This window comes from Grampus griseus (genome assembly GCF_964374135.1).
Source record: "Grampus griseus genome assembly, chromosome: 9".
Classification (NCBI taxonomy): domain Eukaryota; kingdom Metazoa; phylum Chordata; class Mammalia; order Artiodactyla; family Delphinidae; genus Grampus; species Grampus griseus.
In genome coordinates, this window is record NC_139003.1 from 75,315,830 (window position 1) to 75,328,496 (window position 12,667).

General features: G+C 39.4%; 1 pseudogene across 1 annotated transcript; it reads left to right on the plus strand.

The window, feature by feature from the left end:
• The first annotated feature begins 311 nt into the window (after window positions 1-311).
• On the plus strand, window positions 312-1,752 carry LOC309827167 (ATP synthase subunit alpha, mitochondrial-like; annotated as a pseudogene). Its single transcript has one exon. The product of its transcript is annotated as an ATP synthase subunit alpha, mitochondrial-like (transcript).
• Window positions 1,753-12,667: the final 10,915 nt, after the last annotated feature.

Consider the following 12,667-nt stretch of genomic DNA (forward strand, 5'->3'; position numbering starts at 1 on the left):
TCATTGTACTATTTTTTTCTACTTTTGTATGTTTGTAAATTTCATAATAAAAAGTAAAAAAATTAAATTATACAAGCATATATATTATGTATCTAGTGAGTTATTCTTGCATTATTTTATCTTTACATGTGACTTTATCCATAGTAAGGATTATTTCTTAGAAACATTTTGTCTGATACTAATGTAATTATCTCATAATCCTCTTACATAGTATCTCAAGATACTGGTGTAATTTCTTTTGGTTAATATTTGCTTGGAAGTCGGTCCAGAGGTTGCAGCTGCAGAGGAACCACCCAAGGAGAGCTGCAAAGATGCTGTCTGGACACGTGGCCTTGGACTGTGGCTTGCACCCTCCCTTGGCAGGCCAGACTGGTCTTCAGAATGCTTTGGGATCATCCTTCATTGCCACAGGGAACCTCCATGCCTCTTAACACTTGTCTTCAGACGACTGGCACTGCTGAGGTATCCTCTGTTCTTGAAGAGCGTAATCTTGGAGCCAAAACCTCTGTTGACTGTGAAGAAACAGGTGTGTCTCAAGTATTGATGATAGTATTGGTTGAATACATGGGCTGAGGAATGTTCAAGCAGACGAAATGGTAGTGTTTTCTTCAGGCTTAAAGGGTATGTTTCAACTTGGGAACTGACAATGTTGGTTTTGTTGTGTTTGGACATGATAAACTAATTAAGGAAGGAGATACTGTGAAGAGGACGGGAGCCATTGTGAATGTTCTAGTTGGTGAGAAGCTACTGGGTTGTATAGTAGATGCCCTTGGTAATGTCACTGATGAAAAGGATCCAGTTGGTTCCAAGACCCAATGGTGAGTTGGCCTGAAAGCCCCTGGCATCATTTCTCCAATCTCTGTGCAGAAACCAGTGCAGACTGGCATTAATGCTGTGGATAGCTTGGCGCTGATTGGTTGTGGTCAGTACAGGCTGACGATTGGTGACTGACAGACTGGCAGAACATCAATGATTGACATAATTATTAACCAGAAACATTTCAGTGATGGATCTGATGGAAAGAAGCAGCTATACTATATCTACACTGCTATCGGTCAGAAGAGATCCACTGTTGCCCAGTTGGTGAAAACACTTACAGATGTGGATGCCATGAAGAACACCAGTGTGGTTTCAACCACTGCTGCTGACACTGCCCTCCATCAGTACCTGACTCCTTATTCTTGCTGTGCTGTGGGAGAGCATTTTAGGGATAATGGCAAACATGCTTTGATCATCTGTGATGAATTATCCAAGCAGGCTGGTGCCTCTGCTGGTCTACAGACCACTCAGCTACTCGTGAGGTCCAGCCTGATGATGTGTTCTACTTACACTCCCGTCTACAGGAGAGCAGACATAATGGACGATTCTTTTGGTGGTGGCTCCTTGACTTCTTTACCAGAAACACAAGCTGGTGATGTGTCTGCTTACATTCCAACGAATATCGTTCCTATCAGTGATGGACAGATCTTCTTGGAAACAGAATTGTTCTACAAAGGTATCTGCCCTACCATTTACATTGTTTTTTCTGTGTCCTACGTCAGAAATGCTGCCCACACCAGGTCTGTGAAGCAGGGCCAGGCACCGTGAAGTCAAAATTGGCTCCTATGGTGAGGTTGCTGAGTTTGCCCAGTTCAGTTCTGACCTCCATGCTTCTACTCGACAACTCTTGAGTCGTCGTGAGTATCTGAGTTGCTGAAGCAGGGACAATATTCTATGGCTGTTGAAGAACTCGCAGCTCTTACGCTGGGTTAAGTGAGTATCTTGGTAACTGGGGCTGTTTCTATTTGTGTGTGTGTGTTTTGTTTTTGGTTTTGCTGAAGTATTTAAAAGCACATCTTAGATGGCATGCTATTTTACCCAGCCACTTCATTATGCTTTGAAAGACAAAATTTTTTTCCTTAGGTAACCGCAAATCCATTTTTACATCTAACAAAGGAAATAAAACATTTCTGAGGTTTTAATATAAACTATTAACATTTCTCCAATTGTCTCAAGAAATGCCTTTTTACAATTATGTTTTTCAGATCAGAGTCCAAACAAGGTCCACATCTTGAATTTGGTTCTTAGGGTCTCTAGGATCTCTTTTCATCTGGAGGACTGCTCCTTTTCCCCTCCCTTATTCCATTTACTCCTTTTTTTTTTTTTTTTTTTTTGTAGTACGTGGGCCTCTCACTGTTGTGGCCTCTCCCGCTGCGGAGCACAGGCTCCGGACGCGCAGGCTCAGCGGCCATGGCTCACGGGCCCAGCCACTCCGCGGCATGTGGGATCTTCCCGGACCGGGGCACGAACCCGCGTTCCCTGCATCGGCAGGCAGACTCTCAACCACTGCGCCACCAGGGAAGCCCCTCCATTTACTTCTTGAAGAAAGTGGGTCAGTAGTCCTGCTGTCTAGAAGTGAGATCTAAAGACTCGATTAAATTCTGTTTCAAGTTTTGACGAGACTAGCTGTAGGTGATGTTACAGACTTTATATTGTTTCATCACCTGGAGAACCACATAGTGTCAGGTTGTCTCACGTTTGTAGTAATGCTTAATTCAGGTGGTGACAGCGTAGTTCCTTCATTGTGAAGTTTCCCAACAGTCTTTTAACTAATGATTTTAATATCTATTGATGACTATTGTCTGATTCATTTTGAAATAGGGGTTGCAAGATGGTGATTTTCTAATTTGATCATTACTTCTACATTTATTAGCTAGAAGTCTTCTGTATAGAAAAACTTTTCTGCATCCTTTAGGCTTATTTGGTTACCCTGAAATACTGTTCATACCGAAAAGACAGGAAAGATCTTTAATTATTTCCTTTAAATTATCCAATTTCAGAGTAATGTGTTGGTTACCTAGCAACCTCCATGCTGTCCAAAGAATCTCTCTCTCTGTCTTTTTCCTTTTTTGCATGTCACTACGAACTCATGGCTTTACACATTCAATGTATTTCTATCAGTTGCAGTTGTTTGATACTCACATTATTCTATTTTGGCCACAAGGGGGAACATTTTGATATTTTCTGTATTTATTTAATATGGCAATATTAGCTTTTGATAGCTTCCTTGCTTTCTATCATAATGTGGTATCCCAAGCTCAGTTGGTACATTTCCTGGAATTGACTGTTGATAAAAAACCCTGAGTCCTTTTAGTGTGTGAAGGTGTTTTGAGACCAGAGTATGGAATTCTTGTTGCTACTTGATTATCATTGTTAATTGGCCCTTCAGTGGACAGTTAGAAAATAAGTACCTTTTTAAAAATAAAGTTACAAGTTTATACTGATATTTACAACCACAATTTAAAATTACAAGGTTTTTTAACTGACATTTTGATGCTGAACATTAGTCCTTAGCAGCTTTAACATAGTTTCTTAGTTGTATTATGTTAAAATATATTCATGTTAATAATAATACAATTGTTACTATTAACAATAAGAATACTAAGTGACATTAGGTATTTTAAGATTTGTTTGCCCTTTTAATATTTTTGTCCTAGGAATGTATTGCACTAAAAAGTGTATAGTCAGAGTATTTTGTTCTAAGATCAATTGGAATAATTCTTTTCTCTGCGTGATTTTGTTACCAAACTGATATACCATTAGGTTCATTTGTTTCAGTTAGTTTTCAACTTCTAGGCATTGGTTTTTATTTTCTTAAATTTAGTTTTGTGTTTTGTGTACTACCTCCTTCTTGAAGCAGTTCTTTAAAAAATTTTTTTATTGACATATAGTTGGATTTATAATGTTGTGTTAGTTTCAGGTGTACAGCAAAGTGATTCAGTTATACATATATGTACATATATATATTCTTTTTAAGATTCTTTTCCATTATAGGTTATTACAGGATATTGAGTATCGTTCCCTGTGCTATATTGAATATTACTATATTTGTATATAATAATATATATTGCTATACTGAAATACTTCCTTTAATTTTCTTTTGGGACACTACTTTTTCTTACATTTTATTTTTATTTTTTTTCTGTCTCACTTGGGGCTTCGATTAAGTCTCCTTTCCTGGTTCTTCCTCCTCTTCCTGCTCTTAACTTTGGAGTGTACCAGGACCTCTCCTCTGTTTATATTCATTTCCTAGTGAATGCATCTTGTCCCATGCTTTTAAATACCACCTATTTTCTGATCACTCACAAATTTATATCTCTGCCTGGGCTTCTTCCTTGAATTGCAGATCTAGGTATACAACTTTTTATTCACTATTGGCACTTGAATGTCTAGTAGGACGTCTAGACTTAGCATATCCAAAGATGAGCCCTCAATTTCCATCCAGCTGTTCCTCTGGCAGTCTCCCCTGTTTCAGTAAATGGCAACTCTATCACCTTGCTCAGGCCTAATACCTTGAAGTCATCTCTGATTCTTTTCTCTCAAATCCTGTACCCAATTCACCAATATATCCTGTCAGCTTCTACCTTTGAAATATATTAAGAATCCAATCAATCCTCCATTTCTCACCAAGTCCACTGCCATCACCCCCAACTAAGCTGCTGTAAATTCACCTGGATTATTGTAATGGCCTCATAACAGGTCTTCCTGTTCCCATCCATGCTTCTTTACAAGGTATTCTCTACTTGGCAGTCAGAGTAAGCTGTTAAAAGTCATTCCTTTGTTCAAAACTCTCCAGTACAGTCCTTCAAAATAATCTAGGTTTGGGGAAGGTGGATAGAGGTATAGATGGCCATGTATTGCTAATCGCTGAAACTGAGCGATGGCAACTTTAAATTCATTATATTTTTCTTTTATTTTCATATACATTTGATACATAAAACAAAATCCAAACTCTTCAAAGGCTTTACAGTTGTCTGTAACTGCACCAATATGGTAGCCACTAGCCACATGTGGTTACTGAGCACTTGAAATGTGCTAGACTGAATGTAGATGTACTGTGAGTATAAAATACACAATGGATTTTAAAGACTTCTTAAGAAGGAAAAAACGTAAAATACCTCATTAATATTTTGTTATATTGATTATGTATCGAAATCATATTTTGGATATGGTGCTTCCAATAAAATACAGTATTAAAATTAATTTCATTTTGGACTTCCCTGGTGGTCTAGTGGTTTGGACTTGGTGCTTTCACTGCTGTGGCCCCGGGTTCAATCCCTGGTCGAGGAAGATCCCACAAGCTGAGTGGCGTGGCAAAAAAAAAATTGTTTCTTTGTATTTTTAAAAATATGGCTGCTAGAAGATCTTTGTGTGTGGCTCACATCATCTTTCCATTGGATCTGTGGCCATGCTTTCTCTCTGAACTTATCTCCTACGTTTTTCTCTCTCCTTATTTTTTTTTGGCCACGCGGCTTGTGGGATTTTAGTTCCCCGACCAGGGATTGAACCTGGGCCCTCGGCAGTGGAAGCGCAGAGTCCTAACCACTAGACCTCCAGCGAGGTGCCTTTTCCTCTCCTTAGCTCACACCACTCCAACCACACCGATCTCTCTGCTTAGAACAAGCAGAATACATTTCTGTCTCGGGACCTTTGCACTTGCTAACCTGTCTGCCTGGAGGTCCCTTTCTCAGTGTCCTGTGACTCACTCTCTTGTTTCCTTCAGAGATACTTACCTGATCTGTATAACACCTCATCCCCTTCCCTCTCTATTCCCCTTAATCTGCTTTCTTTTTCTTTGTAATACTTATCACTACTGACTTGTGTTTTGTTAATTTGTATTCCTGTATCCTGAGCACCTAGCATAATGCTTATACAGCGTAGGGCTTTTGGTAACAGTTTGTGGAATGGATGTCTATAGATTGTGCAAGTAATTATGTTAAGTTCAATACTGATTTCTTCTGCAATAAGGTTCAGGTTTCCTAAATATATAAAGGGTAAAAATTATTAGAGTAAAATAAACTTTAATTATAACTACATGAAATTCCCTGCATGAGGAAACAGATGCTTTATAAAATGATATGATAGCTACTTTATTCCCTTCAAAGGAATTAAGGTAAAATAACCTTATACTAAATAATTTTTATGTATTTGTATAATTAGTAAGATGGAGAGTTTAGAGATACTTAGGAGATATTCAAGAAAGTAAACAAAATACAGACCAAGACTTACTTAAGGGTCAGAAATGTTTTTTATCCAGTAGATAATATCCAGTTTCTCCAAGGAGTTTTCCAAATTCTCTTATTAGTCTGGCATTTTTATTGTATTCATGGTAACCCAGTAAAGTGGGCTATGTCAAGGAGCTTAGAAATTTTTTTGGATACACTGAAATTTTTCTTGTGTTAGTAATTATAACTTGCTCTGTTTATAAAATAACTTTTGAAGGCAGCCATTGTTTTTTATTTAAAATTAAAACTATGAAGGAGGGAAAGGAACCAAAAAAAGGAGAAATGAGAAAGGAATATTTTTAATTTATTATCTTCATTTTAAAATATAAGATGACTAAATGTACCAATGAAATAATTTAAAAGCAAGGATATCTTTTCCTTATCTGAATATACTTGCAAATTCTATTTTAATTTTAAACAGTCTTGGTCACAGCATCCCTTCAACTGTAACAGGAAAAATGAAATGACACCAACAAGGTATGTGACAACTTGAGTTGTGAAATTTCAATAGGCAAAACTGACGAATCAGGGCTAGCATTATATTAAAGACGTTTAACTAAGACGTTTGAAGTACATCCTCAGTGATTTTTTTGTTTTTTCCTCAGTGATATTTTGGAATATTATTTTGTGTTTGTTTAACAAACACAAACACAACAATTTTGTGTTTAACAAACACAAAATTTACTAACTGTATATTGTATGTCAACACTGTACCAACTACCCAAGGTTACAAAACTATACTTTCAGAGTGGCTGTCCTTCACTGAGTGCTAATTAAATGTCAAGTAAGTTTACAGAGATTATTTTAGTTAATCCTCGCAAAAGAGGTAATTTTATTACTCTCAGTATTCCAATGAGGGAATAGAGGCTTTCCAAAGAGTTCTGTTTTCAAAAAGTTTGCCATCTAGAGCGATGAGAATAGCAGTAGATAGAATATAAAGTGCTAAATGCTACCATAAAGAAAGGGTGCAGAGGAAGGGTTGCCTTTGGAGTTGGGAATGAGGAAAGCCTTCCAGAGAACAGGATACTTGTTCTGAATTTGAAAGGTAGGGAGGAGTTTGCATGGTGAAGAGTGGAGAATATTGCCAGCATATGCAAAGACATTGAACTCTGAAATGATTTGAGCATTAGTGAGAACTTTTCTATAAGCCTTTGATTTATTCATCATCTACCACACATTCTGTATTTCCATATTCAAACAAAGATCTGGCTTAGGCAATGAGGAATCATCTGATTGAGTTATCAAGGGCTGGAGTGCTGGCAGGGCTTGTTCGTATTAGCATATGGGTTAGAACTTCACGTCCTAGGCTTGGGCCTTAACTTGGCAGGTCTCCTGGGGGTAGATTCCACACTGAATAGCAGAATGGCTAAGAAAACAAATTCTTGTGCCAGACTGGGTTTAAATCGCAGCTCTGCCACTTCTAACCAGCGGATGTGACCTTGGGTATGTTACCAGACATTTTTATGCCTCAGTATCTTCATTTGGAAAATGAGAACAATAATGGCAGAACCTACTTCATCATAGGATTGTTACGAGGATAAAAGAAGTTAATAGATACAAAGCTCTGAGAATAGTGCCTGGTACATAGGAAGCTCTGTATAAGTACTAAGTACTAGTATTACTTGAGACTAGTATTTAAACAAAAATGCTACTTTGTTCATTTAGAGTGAACTTTGTTCTTTTCTCATGGTGCTAAGAGTCTCCTAGGTCCTACTTTTTTGGTATTAAGATGCCTGAGATGCTAAATTTTGAATCAGAAAGTTGTTTGCTGGGAATCGGCATAGAATATTTGTCCTAGGTCCTGGTAAAGGCCAGTGAGATATCTCTCCACCATAACAGAAACATTCTCTGTTCGTTGGGTTACATCTCCCAGAATCATTATCTTACTCCTTTGTTGCTATCTGCCAGGCCAGATATAGCTAGTGGGTTCAGAGTCGAATGGAGATAAAACTTGGAAAGAACCCCTGAAGTGCTAGTTGTTAAGCCAGGATCTTTTTGATAAGACACGCAGGGTGACCTATCTGAGGCACTGCTGTCTACTCTACAGCCCTTGTGGTGGAAAATGGCTGGGGTTTCCCTGCCTTGGAAGGACTTGGAGCAATTCCTGTAGTTCCTTGATTATTACAATGTCCCTGATAGACTAGAGACAAGGAAGGCTTTTTTACAGAACTCTTGATGCATTCTTTAGAACCCTCAGCTAAGTAAACTACCTCAGGACTTTGCTTGGAGCTCTCAAAGACATGTTTCAACTTTGCTGAATTCATTTATTAGTTCTAACAGTTTTGGGGGTGAGTTTTTAGGGTTTTCTATATATAATATCACGTCATCTGCAAACAGAGACAGTTTTACTACTTCCTTTCTGATTTGGATCCTTATTATGTCTTTTTATTGCCTAATTGCTCTGGCTAGTCCTTCTAGTACTATGTTTAATAAAAGTGGCAAGAGTGGGCATGTGTGTTTTGCTCCTGATCTTAGAGGAAAAACTTTCTTATCACTGAGTATGATGTTAGCTGTGGGCTTATCATATATGACCTTTCTTATGTTGCGAAACATTCTCTCTGTGCCTAGTTTGTTGACAGTTTTTATCATGAATGGATTTCAGATTTTGTCAAGTGCTTTTTCTGCATCTGTTGAGATGATCATACAATTTTTAACCTTCATTTTGTTGTGTGATGTATCATATTAATCTCCTTTGACTGTTGTTGCAGGTGTGTGCTTCTGGCCACATCTTGCCTGTTCTATATACCTATATATAATTATATATATTTGAATGAAACCCATCACATATACAGATGCCATGTGCACATAACCATAATAATAATTGGCAAGGTTAAGCCAGAGGAGGCCTGATCCTCAGAGAGTTGTGGAGTTGGTTAATAGAACACAGTTCCTTTAGGAGTGAAATGGATGGACAATAACAAAGGAATTTACTCAATATGTATCATTAAAATAAATCCACCTCAGGAGGCTGAGAGGAGTTGCTCCAATAAAGTCACGCTCTCTTGTTCTGTTTCCAAACTTGAGTCAGTTTCTCAACCCAGAAACCACTGACTGAGGAAAAGTTATGTCCCCAGGAGAAGGACACTGCAACACATGTCAAATACATGTGGTAATGATTCCCCTAGTCCTTCCCCAAAGGGACTTACCTCCAGGTATTTGAGTAATTGCACTGGGGAAAAGGGTAAGAATAACCCAATATTTGTTGGATGCAGGGTCTGAATTCACAGTGATACCTGGGGTCCAAAGCACCTCGTATAATGGATGCATATGGCAGCCAGGTAATAAATGGAGTCCTGGCCAAGGTTTGGCTCACAGTGGGTCAACAATGTCATTTGTTGAGCCTCTGAATATTTTATTAGAGTGAATACTTAGTACTTCATAAAATCCCTCGCGTTGTGTTCCTGACCTACAGGACAAGAATCATTATAGTGGGAGAGACAAAAAAAGAAAGAAAGAAAGAAGGAAGAGAGAAGAGAAGAAAAGGAAAAGAAAAGGAAAACACCAAGTAAGTGGTAATCTCTGAAACTGCCTCTATCCCTCAGCCAAATAATAAAAACACTATCTTAACCTGGGGTGGTGGTGGAGGAGATTAGTGAGCCTGTTAAGTATCTAAAAGATGTTTGATTCCCATCATCTGGGCTGTAAAGAATGACAGCAGACTGCCACAAACTGCGCTAAGTCATAGGCTCAACTGCAGTTGAAGTGCCAGGTGTGGTGTCCTTTCCATTGCACATGAATATACTCCCAAGTACCTGGTAGGCAGACATTGATTGGGTAGATGCATAATTTCCATCCCTGTTAGGAAAATAAAAGATCAGAAACAGTGTGTATTCACAGGGAAAAGATGACGGTAGTTTTACCTCAGGGCTATTTAAACGTTCTTGTCCTCTGTCATCCAGTAAGTTGAAGAGGATGCCATAGAGAACATCACATTAATACATTATATCAACGGTAACATATTTATTGGACGATATGAGCAAGAGGTCGCTAACATATTGGAAGCTTTGATAAGACACCCTCCCTAGAGGGTGAGAGAGATACCGTAAGAAGATTCAGGGACCTTGTCACATCAGTAATATTTTTAGAGTTCCATTGGTCAGGGGGCATTCCAGGACATGCCATCCAAAGTAAAGGACAAATTATTGCACCCTGAACTTCCTAAACATGAAAAAGGAAGGATAATGCCTAGTAGGCCTCTTCAGATCTTGGAGGCAGTATATTCCAACTGGGAATACTGCTTCCACCCAGTGGCATGAAAGGCTGCCAGCTATGAGCAGAAAAGGGCTCTGCAGTCATGTAACCAGGCAGGTTCAAAGGTTCTAGACATCAGTGGTAGGAAAGTTGCAGTTTATGGCCACCGTCAATAGGGAATCACAACCGAGGCCCTGGGGGTTTTAGGATAAGGCCATGCCATCTTCAGTGGAGAATTATATACTTTATGAAAAATGAAGCTAGTTAGTTGTATGAGATGATGATGTATGAGAGATGAGTTACCTGACCATGGGGCAAAATCACCATGTGGTTACAACTGGCAATCTTGAGCTGGGGTTCTATCAGAACCATCCAGTCATAACTTGCAGCAGGTGCAGCAGTAATCCATGGTAAGATGGAACTGGTAGATACAGGTTGAGCAAAAGCAGGACCCGAGGGTTCATGGAAATTGCACGAGCAGGCAGCCCAGACCCCCATGTCACACCTACAGGTGTATGGGCCATCTTTTAAGACCAGATGTAAAAAGGAGGAAAAACCCAAACTTGGTTCATGGACTAGTTGCTTCTGTGGTTGCAAGCTGAAAATAGATAGCATCCTCCGTACAGCTCCACTCAGGGGTGGTACTGAAAGCCAGTCACAAGGGAAAATCTTCCCAATGGGCAGAGCTTCAAGAGGTGAAGCTTGAGGTCACCCCCTTTGTGTGGAGAGAGAAGTGGCCTGAGTTCAGAATATATGTGAACTCTTCTTGGGCAGTGAGAAATGACTGGCTGTTAAGTGATTTGTGGAGAGACAGATTGGAAGATTACATGTAAGGGGTAGAGGCACGTGGCATATGGGAGTGGGCATGGAGTGTGAGCATCTCCATATCATACGTTAATACCACCCTAATGCTGACACGATGGGTACATAAGAAAAAGGGCTACGGTGGCAGGGATGAAAGCCATGTATGGGCTTAATGGTATGGGCTCCTATTCACTTAGGTTGATCTAGTGTTTCTGCTTTTGCCTGAAGTTCAACTTGCCAGAAACAGCGACCAACACTGAGCTCCTGATACGGCACAATCCCTCCAGGAGACCAGCCTGGCACATGATGACAAGTTGATCACGCTAGGCACAGTAACAGACATATTCCAGGTAGGAGATTGTCTTTCTTGCTCACGCCATCACTTTTTGAGGATTTGATTTATTGGCATGGAATCATACATAATTTCATGTTACACCAGGGGATTGACTTTATGGCGAAGGTGTTGGGAGTGTGCCCATGGTCAGGTGGTCCACGGTCTTAACTCATATAGAATCACCCAGAAGCTTCCTAAATGATAGAGTATTGGAATGGCCTGTTAAAGGCACAGCTGTAGCATTAGCTTGGAGGAGATATTTTTGAGGATGGGGTATCAACCTAGGATGCAGGATACACTTTTGAGTTCAAAACATTTATATGGTGCTATGTCTCTGATACAAGAATACATGCGTCTGGGAACCAACAGGTGGAAGCTGAGTGTCCCTACTTGCCATTATTATTCCTGTGTCCCTGTTGTAATTTGTGCTTCCCATTTTAGCAATTCCTGTTGAATTATAAGCTGCAATTACCACCTAGCCCCTTTGGGTTCCTTGTTCCAAGAGACCCCCAGACAAGGAGTCACCATCCTGGTAGGAGTAATTGATTCTGATCCATCTTTAATAAAGAAGGTGCTGCCCCAGCTGCTGGGAGTACAGGCAGTAGACAGCTTACAGCTGTCAGCTCCTGAAGGCATTCTCATCTGCAGAGCCTCGTTGCCTGGTCATGCCCCATCTGAGTGGTCATTGAACCGTTCAGTGATTTACCAGTCAGCTTCACCTAGCAACTGTGAGATTCTTGTGGGGCCAACTATGTCCAAAGGCAGTCGTTAGAAAACATCCTACATGCTAAACTCCATCATAGAGTTTACTTCCTGTGGGAACCCAACCTGTGATGAGTTGCCATTACAACTCAGTTTTTATACTGTTTGAAAGTGCTAAGACAAGGTAAAGGAAAAGATTTTATGGGATTACTATTAGGGGTAACTAATGTAGTCTTTGGGACCTCAAAGAGTTTTTGAAAAACAAAAAACCAACCACTTAATTTGTCCCTTCAAAGTTAAAGATGTTTGTTAACAATAAGAGAAGGAACTGCTTTTGAAATGGTCACGATATGAGAGCATTTTGAAAATGGCTATTTGTCTGTTGTTACATGAGTTTACTACTGAAAATGATATGTCATTATAAGAACCCTCATACTTATAAATGGAATTTTCTGTCCTGCATAAAAATCTTCCAAGGGGTTTTTTGTTTAAAACATAAATGCACGTATGCACTATAAAGGATATTTCAGTGATCCTCCTTTAAGTACTGGCATGAACAATAAAACTGTTAATTTTAGTTGACAGTGTGTTC